We start from the raw sequence: 11,043 nt of genomic DNA on the forward strand, positions 1-11,043 counted from the left end.
TCGTTTTAGAATGTTTCCAAATATGTACATTGATGGGCCCCAGCCCTACATTGACACCGGTGAAAGTCGTTTTCCAATAGCTGTTATTGTTCTAGGCGCTTCAGTCCGGAACTGGGCTGCTGCTGCTACGGTCGCAGGTTCAAATGCTGCGTCGGGCGTGGATGTGTGTGATGACCTTAGGTTAGTTATGTTTAAGTAGTTCTAAGTCAAGGGAACTGATGACATAGTGCTTAGAGCCATTTGAACCATATTATTGTAGGCTGAAGCGTGCTGTTTGAAACGTATTTCAAACGTCCTACTTGTCTGCTCTATATAAACTTCTGGACAGCTTCCACACTTTAGTATCTATACACCGGCCGCTGTGAATTTCAAGGCTTTTCTTTTCACACGGTACCTCAGTGTGCAGTGAATAATATCAATAGGAGTCTTAAAGCTTATATGCAAATTGGTCCTGCGAAACCGTCTTTTACACCTCATAGGAATGCTCACGATTTTGTTGTCTTTCTGTACACCTGTTAGCGTGTTGTCATTAATTTTACTTTTCTCTGTAGTGAGTCGAAGTAAAGAGTTCTCGGAAGAATGTGTAGTTACGACTACTGATCACAACCACGGACGAGGAGCAATCCTGTAAAAGTTTCGCCTTCTACGACTCCCTTTAGAGCCATGGAAGTTCTTCAATAATATCGTAATGTATCTTCTGTCAAATAGCCCCATCATCTAATCTGTGTTTTCCTCACGCAGTTTTAATTTTAAAGCGGCAGAATTTTTTTTTTCTTTTCTTGTCTGCCCCTTTAATACAGTGCTCTATCGTGACAGCACATTTCAAACAATTCATTTCCTTTCTTTTCCTTTTTCCCACATTCCATGATCCACTTCTTACTCTGCTGTATCCCAAACGAACCTATTTTCCACCTTTCTCATTTAAAAAATCGAGGAGGGAAGCTGAACCCTTGACCTATATATCTTCTGCTCTGAGCACTTCCCTCCTGATCTTCCAGAGTTACCTCCTGAGTCTTGTACTTACATATTCCTTTGTTACCTTCGTCTCCTCTCTCGCTAACCAAATTCCTCACTTCCATCATTCCTCCGATTTTCACCCTTTCTCTCCTTTCTCCTTTGTCTTTCTGTTGCTCCCTCCTGCTCAATAATACACTACTCTGACCCATCCCTTTCCTAAACTCCACCCCTCTGCCACAAAGTTCGACACCTTTCTTCTTTTACTTTTCAGTGTTCCTTCTCACTAACTCTTATAATATACACTCCAATCTCGAAAAATTTATCCCTCTTTGTCCTATTCCATACTTTTCCTTCCACAGTCACTTCGATTTTCCTCTCTTTCACTTTCTTCTCTCCTTCTCCTTTTAAAATTTTTCTCCTTTAACTCCGCTTCCCAACCACAAACTCTCGTTAGCCGTCTTATTTCTCCTTGGACATCACTTCTTCAATCTTCACTCACACAATTTGTTACTCACACAATCCTTTTTTTGCTCTTACCCTCATCTTTGCCTCTGGTCATCGTCTTTCATTCATCCAATATACGCATCTGTCATCAAACATTTGTTCTCCCCTTTCCACCTTCTCAAATCGTACATTTATTTCTCATTTCTCTCACTCCCTCTACCACATTATTATCTCCACATCTGCTTATTCCTGCCTCTGTCTGAAGTAAGACAGCTCCCGAGCGCCAGTTGGATGCAGTGACGCCATCGGCAGAAGCTGCCAGCCCTGCTCCAGATAACCGGCTCCCTCTGCCTGTAGAGACGACGCGCACAGCTGTCTCTGCTTTGCGGCGCCTTTGAATGAGTCGCATTCAGACTCGGCTCTGCTCTCTATGTGACAGCCGCACACAGCACGCGCTTCCCACGTCTGCCAGCCCAGATTGTCGTCTCAGGCGGTGCTGGGTGGAGGTCGTGGATAGGCGAGTAAGCACATCAAAGACCAGCAGGGATAAGCCTGCAGGGCAAGCACGATATCTACTGTGCGGCTGCTCAAGCAGAACGCCTCTGTTGCCTTGCATCTCTGAGCTATTGCGTTTATCTTCATATTCATGTTAGTATTATTTCTTAGCAATAAACCACACTCTCTTTCTCTCTCTGTCCTCTCTATCTCTCCCCCTCTTTCTCTATTCCTCTGTCTTCAACTCTTCACGTGGACGTGATCTGGCGTAACACTTGCAACATTTAAAAACCATATACTGCATACGCTGAAATACCGGGTGATCAAAATGTCAGTATAAATTTGAAAACTTAGTAAACCACGGAATAATATATATAGAGAGGTAAAAATTGACACACATGCTTGGAATGATATGGGTTCTATTAGAACAAAAAAAAAAAAAAAAAACGAAGTTCACAAAATGTCCGACAGATGCCGCTGGACAGCAAAACGTCAGTGACTGTGCATAACAATCGTGTATAAAAGGAGCTGTAATAAGAGAGAGAATCAGATGCGCCAGCAGTCGCAGCATGTTGACGTTACCTGAAAAGGCGCTTTTAGTGAAGCTGTATTATCAGAATGGGGATTGTGCTAGTTCAGCGTTACGATCCTATCGCCATAGGAAGGGGATTCGAACGTTGACAAATGCAGCTGTGGCGAGAATGATTTCGAAGTTCGAAGCCACGGGTTGTTTAGACGATAGACCCCATAGTGGCCGGCACAGAACAAGGCGTAATGCTGCTGAGACAGATCAGGACGAAATGGAGACTGTAGCGGGTTCGTCTGTGCACGGGGAATTCAGAGCTCATGCAGTCACACGTCGCACCGGCATCCCATACACTACTGTTTGGTTGGCACTGAGGTGTACCCTCCGATGCTATCCGTACAAAATCCATCGGCATCATGAACTGTTACCTGGCGATTTAGTGAAGCGGAGGGCATTTGCGGTGGGGGCGTTTCAACAGATGGCGGAAGATGACGATTGGTTGAGTAACGTGTTGTGCACCGACGAAGCTCATTTCACGCTCCGAGGGTCTGTCAACGTCCACAACTGCAGAATTTGGGCTACCGAAAATCTTAGAACTATTGTTGACGAATGATGGTGAACATATTGAGCATTCCCTGTAAAGAACATCAACTTTGCTTTGTCTTACTTTGTTATGCTAATTATTTCTATTCTGATCAGATGAAGCTTCATCTGTCAGACATTTTCTGAACTTTCGTATTTTTTTGGTTCTAGTAAAACCCCATATCATTCCAAGCATGTGTGTCAATTTGTACCTCTCTATCAACATTATTCCGTGATTTATTAAGTTTTCAAATTTATACTGACTTTTTGATCACCCGGTATATATGGCAAAGTGATATGCATATACGCAGATGGCCGCAATATCTCGTACATATGGTACAAAAGGGCAGTGCATTGGTGGAGCTGTCATTTGTACTCTTATGATTCATACGAAAAGATTTCCGACGTAGCTATAGCCGTTGGACAAGAATTAATAAACTTTTATCACGGAATGATAAATGGAGCTAGACGCATGTGACATTCCATTTCGGGAATCGTTAGGGATTTCAATATTTCGAAAGACAGAGTATGAGGAGTCTGCCTAGAATACCACGTTTCAGGTGTTATCTCCCACCACGGACACAAAGTGACCCACAGCTTTGATTTCACGCCTGAAAACAGCGGCGCTTGTGTAGAGCTATCAGTGCTAACAGACAAGCAACGCTGTGTCAAATAACCGGAGAAATCAATGTGAGACGTACGACGAACGAATCCACCAGGACAGTGCTGCGAATTATGGCGTCAAGAGCTGTTCACGTTATTTTTGGAGTGCAATGAGCAAAACCATTTCTTATTGTGCTGTTGTTAAGTACTGTAACTCTGGGCATAGACCCAAGGACGTCCTTTACCATCGATTCTCGAAAGACTTAGAACTCCAACGCCGGCCGCGGTGGTCTCGCGGTTCTAGGCGCGAAGTCCGCAACCGCGCGACTACTACGGTCGCAGGTTCGAATCCTGCCTCGGGCATGGATGTGTGTGATGTCCTTAGGTTAGTTAGGTTTAAGTAGTTCTAAGTTCTAAGGGACTGATGAGCATAGATGTTAAGTCCTATAGTGCTCAGAGCCATTTGAACCATTTGAACTCCAACGTGAATGGTTTTCGCGTTGTAAATGAGGGGACAAGATAAATAATAAAAACGCAAGTATCTGTTCGCAACATTTTCGTCCACAGCATTACAAACGGGACACACAAAATGTTTGGTTAGTCTACAAGGAAGTTACAGTAGTCATATGCAATTCCATCCAAGAAAACAGCTAACTGCTATGGAGGAAAACCTATTGCTGCAGGTTCTGACCACACAGAAGACGACATATAAGAAATAGAACGTCGTAGTAATATCAGAGAAGTGCAGAAGTGCACTCACGAAACATCGGGAGTTTTGTCTCCCAAAAAAACAAAACTGAACTAGTCAGTTAGCACGGAAACTCTTCCTGATCCTCTCTTTATAAGCAAAGTGCAAGGAATCAAGGCAGGCCGGAGTGGCCGAGCGGTTCTAGGCTCTATAGTCTGGAACCGCGCGACCGCTACGGTCGCAGATTCGAATCCTGCCTCGGGCATGGATGTGGTTGATGTCCTTAGTTTTAAGTAGTTCTAAGTTATAGGGGACTGATGACCTCAGAAGTTAAGTCCCATAGTGCTCAGAGCCATTTGAACCAACTAATCAAGGCCATCAAGGAGGAACTGGTTATCGTGAAGATTAGAAACGTTTTGCTGGAGTAAAAACCTGCCGCTATGAAAAAACGTGGGATCCCATCAAAACATCAGCTTATGGTAATAATAATGCAAAACTATATAAGGAGATTAGTACCATACTGTCCAAGTGTTCCACCCAAAAACAAATATTATGCCTGGTGAAGGAAAAAATCATATAGGGTGGTGTTCGGAGGACATTGTAAATACCCCTGTACTGTCTTCAGAAGGACATGCTTACCTACGAAGGAAGAACTATCAATATTTTTTCGATCAACACTATAAAAATGGACAAAGCAGTTCAAATCTCAACCACGCATCTTGATGGAGGTATTATGCTTAATTAAGGCAAGGTCAACAGTGTTGACATGTCTGCCATAAGATTTGATGAGATGGACATCGACAGTCTTGTTAGTTACGATCCGTCTGACAATATCATAATGGGATAGAAAAAATACGTTCAGGCAGCATGATACGAATGCTATATTTAAAGTGTAAGTAGCTTACAATTGCTATTCTGATGCGATAGCGACAAGAAGCTTGTTGCAAACAATTATTACAGAACTTCAACGAGTTGTAGTTCCTGCTATAGCGTATACATCTGATATGGGAGTCAAAAATTAAGAAGTATGCAAAGAACGTATTTTTTGAACTCTATGGACAATACAAAGAAAATATCGGTTTTAACGACGCACTGCATTTAATATAATTATTAAGAAATCACTTTTTTATGATGGAATGACCTTACCTGAAGGTACCGTACATACAAAGACTTTGATAGATCTTCTGCACCACGAAACAAGTGATTTTACCATTGCCTGTCACAAATCACATGAATGTGAGGAGACGTATGCATCGGAGCGTTGGAATGGCTGTCAGCTATTTTCACGCCGCACTGCCAAAGCTACGAGATACGTTCCCTATAAGGATCTCGAAGGAAGAACTATCAAACTGATACGTGACATTTTCGATGTGCTGAACTCGAGGTACACCCAAGATCAGGATGCGCCTCTGAGAAGGCCGTTATGGTTTCAATCTCAAAAGTCAACGAAGTACTCAGAAAGGGTTTTCGAAAGTTTGCTCGAATTTGCTAGAAGGAAAAAGAAACAATCTCCTCCAGTTTCAAAAAGATTTATTACATCAAGACATCACTTTCTTAACTTCACAGAGGTTTGAAAAATATCGGGGTGTCCTACATCATGACTGCTAGATTGAATCACGACTGTCTCGAAGACATCTTTTCTAGAATATGTGGTCTTGGTGCATGTTATAATAATCGCATGCCCCCGAGGTAAAAAGTAGAATTAGTCTAATGAAACTGACTGGAAATGCGACAAATATATCTTTGTCCCTTGGTGCTTCCATTACAAAGGATACAGACCGAAATTCTGCAGAAGAAACGTTAGGAGATTGCGAGATATTATTTCTAGTGAATTGTGCAGCAATGTGTTACGTCAAGTCACTATACCTCAGATGGAGAAGACTTGCTTCGAGAGTGCAATCTTAGTCATGAAGCGAGCTCCAGTGGATACATTACTCGCGATGCCTTAAAATACTTGGCAGGATATATCACATTCAGGCGGAACAACATCGACAGTTCATTATGAATTACAACAGCAAATGCCATGTTGACGCAAAATTAAGAGCAAAAGAGGACTGGATAAGTGTACTTTAGAAAGGTGCAAAATTAACTGCAAAAGAAGAGGGAATTAGTATGCTCTCTAAAGTTGGACTTACTTCTCCATCACCTGAGTAGTTTGCTACAAAATCAAGTTGGGTAATGATTTTTTCGTTGTTTCAGGGAGCAAATATTTCACGTTACAGACATACGATGGAATAATTTACAGAGATATTAAAATCAAGATCTCCCGCAATCGAAAGGAAAATAACTGATTTGTATATAATAACGAGACCTTCCATCCGCATTACAATTTATAATAAAAGAGTAAAAGAGGATACAATGAAGAGAATTCAGCAAAAAGAAACTTTTCTGAACTGTGTCGTGTTAACAACTTTGAGCTGAATTATCCGCGTCAACATCGTCATCGTCGACTCTATAATTATATCCCCTAAATAAATCTGAATTAAAATAATACTGAATTATCAAACATTCACCGTAATTCAGCTTTTAAGCCTGAAGTAATAGTGTCGATCATTACAACTTGGTTTGCATACTGACAAGTGTTATCAGTGTTTTTTTCGCTTAATGTTTCCTTTCGAATACTCCAAATACTAATTCATCTTTGACCTCATCCCTGAGAAGGCCAAAATCAAACGGAAAGAGACGTGAAAATTTGTTTCTGCTGTGACTTGGCAAGACAGCCAAGCCACTAGGAGGTAGCCGAAAGGCACGCGTTTAAGCTCGCGCAGGCTGGCGTGAGGTCTGGAACAGTTAAAGGAAGAGAGACTAGCAAAAAAGGTACGTAGCTTCTGGAATACTTAACTTTAATCCATAATTGGTGAACATCGGTCTGACGGTACATGCATCACAAGATAAATAGCAGATGATAATGGCGCCTTGCTAGGTCGTAGCAAATGACGTAGCTGAAGGCTATGCTAACTATCGTCTCGGCAAATGAGATCGTAATTTGTCAGTGAACCATCGCTATCAAAGTGGGCTGTACAACTGGGGCGAGTGCTAGGAAGTCTCTCTAGACCTGCCGTGTGGCGGCGCTCGGTCTGTAATCACTGATAGTGGCGACACGCGGGTCCGACGTATACTAACGGACCGCGGCCGATTTAAAGGCTACCACCTAGCAAGTGTGGTGTCTGGCGGTGACACCACAGTTTCACATTCTGGCTGCCAAGTGACAAAACACGTCGTTGACCGATGGGACTGTACTCGCCGAAATGGACTACCTTTCTTGCCAAAGAAACTGGTATAGGCTTGCGTATACAAATACAGAGATATGTAAACAGGCAGAATACGGCGCTGCGGTCAGCAACACCTGTATAAGACAACAAGTGCCTGGCGCAGTTGTTAGGTCGGTTTCTGCTGATACAATGGCAGGTTATCACGATATAAGTGAGTTTGAATGTGGTGTTATAGTCGGCGCACGAGCGATGGGACACTGCATCCCCGACGTAGCGATGAAATGGGGATTTTCCCGCACGACCATTTCACGAGTGTACCGTGAATATCAGGAATCCAGTAAAACATCAAATCTCCAACATCGCGGCGGCCGGAAAGCGATCCGGCGAGAACGGTACCAACAACGACGGAAGATAATAGTTCAACGTGACAGAAGTACAACTCTTCCGCGAATTGCTGTAGACTTCGATGCTGTCCCATCAACAAGTGTCAGCGCGCGAACTGTTCAACGAAACATCACCGATAAGGGCATTCGGAGACGAAGACCCACTCGTGTACCCTTGGCGACTGCACGACAGAAAGGTTTCTGCCTCGCCTGGGCCGGTCAATACCGACATTGGATATTATGACTGGAAACATGTTGCCTGTTCAGATGAGTCTCGTTTCAAATTGTAGCGAGCGGCTGGACGTGTACGGGTATGGAGACAACCTCATGAATCAAGGTCCCTTATGTCAGCAAGAGGTTGTGGAGGCTCTGTTATGATGTAAGGCGGGTGTAGTCGGAGTGATATGGGATCACTGATACGTCTAGATACGACGCTGACAGGTCACACGTACGTAAGCATCACGTCTGATCACCTGCATCCATTCACGTCCATTTGGTAACTCCAGCACGACAATGTGACACCCAACAAGTCCGGAATTGCTACAGAATAGCTCCAGGAACATTCTTCTGAATTTAAACACTTCCGCTGCCCACCAACCTCCCCTAACTTGAACGTTATTGAGCATACCTGGGTGCCATGCAACGTGCTGTTCAGAAGAGATCTCCACCCCTTCGTACGCTTACGGATTTATGGACAGCCCTGCTGGATTCATGGTGTCAGTTCCCCCCAGCAGTACTTCAAACGTCAGTCGAGCATGCCACGCCGCGTTGCGCCACTTCTATGTGCTCGCGGAGACCCTGCACTATATTAGGGAGGTGTGCTAGTTTCTTTGGCTCTTCAGTGTAGTGTTAGCTTGTTAGCAGGCAATGACAGGGCGTAATATAAATATAATTAATGACGCACTTAATTTCACTGAGAAACTAAACAATTTATACAATAGGCACGCACAGCTAAATACTGTAGGAGTAAAAAGAAGATCTTCACCATGGATTTTTTGGAGACGCAGCACCTGAGACCTATAAACAGAATCTGACTTCTGAAAACCACCGCTTCTACAAGCAACTCGGCAACATAGTTCATCAGTCGATAAGGTCACCTGTTCTCATTGCTACTCAAGAAAAATCTGCTAATTCCTTACTTATGCCAAATTCTTAAATGCAAAGTAGCATTTGTAACCAACGCCCTCAGTTTTTTTGTTGAATTTAGTCCAAATGCCGTCTACCGCTCTAGACAGTGTTTCCAATCACTCCTCTCTTCGATGATACTTCGGCGAATTCCCGTCAATGACCAGTATTCCGTGTGCAAAGGTTCCTTGCGCCTGTCGGGGCGTTACAGTCAGCGTCCGATATATAAACAGAAAATTATTCGTAAAGACAAAACTGTTAGGAATAAAACTGTATCATGCGATTCAGCATTAACTTTTATTTTCCTTGAAAAATATCAGTAAAATCATTTATTCCTCGTATGCTGAAAGAGGACTATCCCCGTAAGAGGAAAAATCAACTGTCATAAAATGATAATATGCGGAGCGTATCAGCCACTTCCCATACTCGAACACGAAAGAGACTCTCAACGCTTCATCAGTTTTGCGCATTTTTGCGAGAGAATAACTACGATCTTTTATTTTTTGTGGAGAACTCTGTTAAAACAATCACTTACCTAGCTGAATATGCTGGAAACATTTTCAAAGAAGATCGAACACCAGGCAAGTTCATACAACAGTGTTTCTCGACAACGAGCTGCGTTGACGATGGACTGGCTGTAAGGTCGCACCAATCTCGTACTCGAACACAGACCTCCAAAGTCACCCGATATCACTCCATAAGACTTTTTTTGGGTGTCTTTTGTGAAATAATTCATCTTTGTATCTCCCCTTCTTCAACTCGTGTTAACTCCAACTCGTTATTCCATAATCAATGAGATCAGTGAATCCAGTTATGTTCACGAAGTTATAGACTAGTATGACTGCCGTCGGGTTTTTGGGGTAAATCAAGAGACTAATCCCAAACGTAATTCTAAAAAGTGCCCCCGAGGTACATGATGTCGCTTTGAAAAAAAAAAAAATACGTGATTCCACGCGTTAGACAAAACTTATCGCGAAGTTATATTTTCATTCATGTATAAGGTATTGCCCTGAGAAGTCTTTTGAAAATTTTTGAAACACCTTGTGTTTTAAAGTATTCCCTGCTTAGGTTCTATAAGTTGTCATGCAACCTTTATGGAAATAATTCTCCCGGGTTCATACGTATTTTTCAGACTCAAGCCTCTATTGAAACACTGACATATCGGGCTGCTCTTCTTTCTTAATAATTCAGTGTGAGAAGAAAACAAAGCGTCACTGATAACTGAGCAAAAAATCCTCCGAGTATATTTGAGCTACATTGTGAAAAATTAGATTTTTTAAATTTTAGTTCATAAGGCGTGCGCAGATGCGGTATATCAGTCAGAAATAAAGTAGCTTGGATCTGAGACTGTTCTTGCGAAGTAGCGCGTTTCGACTGCGACCTGTTTCTGCTTTCGCGAAGTCGTTGTCTGCGGCTTTATTTCAAACGCAAACAATAGACACGAAAAAAAGCCTCTCTTCATGAATGGGCGCGCTTACACATTACAGGGGAACACTCGGAAAGTGGGTCACACACACACACACACACACACACACACACACAACTGCAACAGGAGTCGTTCGCTTATGTTTCTCGTCGTACATCAATCACACCATGATGCACAGTCAGTCATATGCTAATTCAGTTCTCCCTCCGCAGTATGTATATTTTGTGTGCGTAATATATTTACCAAGTCACATTTGCAGAGTCTGCGAGTAAGTAATTTAACTGTTAACGCTACAAGTAGGAAAGTAGTCCGTGTGTCATATCATGTGCAGTCGTCAGAAATCTAATAAGCTTCTCATCAAGGATCCGTTAGGTGGAAGATTATCTTGCACAGTTCCTAGTGACAAACACAGGCGATTTCTTGTACCTGCGTGTCAGGGCACCAAGAGGCTAGCTTCCGACTTGCAGTATTAATAATCAAATTAATTGGTCTTAGGATTTATTGAAGTGACTTGCTAAATAGTTTAGATATGGAAGAAATACATACTGAAGAACAGGAACTGTATGTGCTAACATTTTTCAGTTGGAGCTTTGTGTGACAAA

This window comes from Schistocerca serialis, chromosome 10 (genome assembly GCF_023864345.2).
Source record: "Schistocerca serialis cubense isolate TAMUIC-IGC-003099 chromosome 10, iqSchSeri2.2, whole genome shotgun sequence".
In the NCBI taxonomy this organism is placed as follows: Eukaryota; Metazoa; Arthropoda; class Insecta; order Orthoptera; family Acrididae; genus Schistocerca; species Schistocerca serialis.